A 901-nucleotide genomic window follows, 5' to 3' on the forward strand; every position below is an offset into this window, starting at 1 on the left:
CCAACCTCAGGAACTGAGCTCCGACTGGAGTTCTTCACCCCATGTGCTGGGCCGGCGCCGGGCTCTGGGCCAATCGGGGCCAGGGCAGGGGCCTGGTGCTGGGAGGCCGCCAGGGCCTGGAGGTGCTCTATCAGTTGGAAGTTCCTGTCAAGAGAATCGCGAGCCGCGTTTGGGGCTGGGGCCGCGGGTTCGTTGGGCCTGAGCAGCTCTTCCAGCAGCCAGGCAAAGGAACCTCGACGATCCGGAGGCAGCTACAGCTGGGCGGAGGAGGCCATGGGCAAGGACTACTACCAGATGCTGGGCCTGGCCCAGGCGCTGTCCTACCACGAGATCAAGCCAGCCTAGTGCAACCAGGCGCTGTCCAACAATGAGGTCAAGTCAGCCTAACAGCTGCCAGGCGCTGCTCTACCACCTGGACAAGAACAAGGAGCCTGGCGCCAAGGAGAAGTTCAAGGAGATCGCGGAGGCCTACAATGAGCTCAGCGACCCGCCCAAGCGCGAGATTTTTGACCGCTATGGAGAGGAAGGCCTGAAGGGTGGGTGAAGGCCCCAGTGGTGGGAGCAGCGGTGGCACTAATGGTACCTCTTTCAGCTACACATTCCAAGGAGACCCCCATGCCATGTTTGCTGAGTTCTTCGGTGGCAGAAACCCCTTTGATACCTTTTTTGGGCAGCGCAATGGGGAAGAAGGCATGGACATCAGTGACCCATTTAACTTTCCAATGGGTATGAGTGGCGTCACCAACTTGAACTTTGGAAGTTCCTGCCTTCTCAAGAGCCCACCCAGAAGAAACAAGATCCCTCAGTCACCCACGACCTTCGGGTCTCCCTTGAAGAGATCTACAGCGGTTGTACCAAGAAGATGAAAATCTCCCACAAGCGGCTGAACCCTGATGGAAAG

General features: G+C 58.5%; 1 pseudogene; it reads left to right on the forward strand.

The window, feature by feature from the left end:
- Positions 1-273: 273 nt before the first annotated feature.
- Positions 274-901, forward strand: part of LOC110314988 — a 1,677-nt pseudogene continuing 1,049 nt past the window's right edge.

The sequence above is a fragment of the Mus pahari genome, unplaced genomic scaffold (assembly GCF_900095145.1).
Source record: "Mus pahari unplaced genomic scaffold, PAHARI_EIJ_v1.1 scaffold_15228_1, whole genome shotgun sequence".
Lineage (NCBI taxonomy): Eukaryota > Metazoa > Chordata > Mammalia > Rodentia > Muridae > Mus > Mus pahari.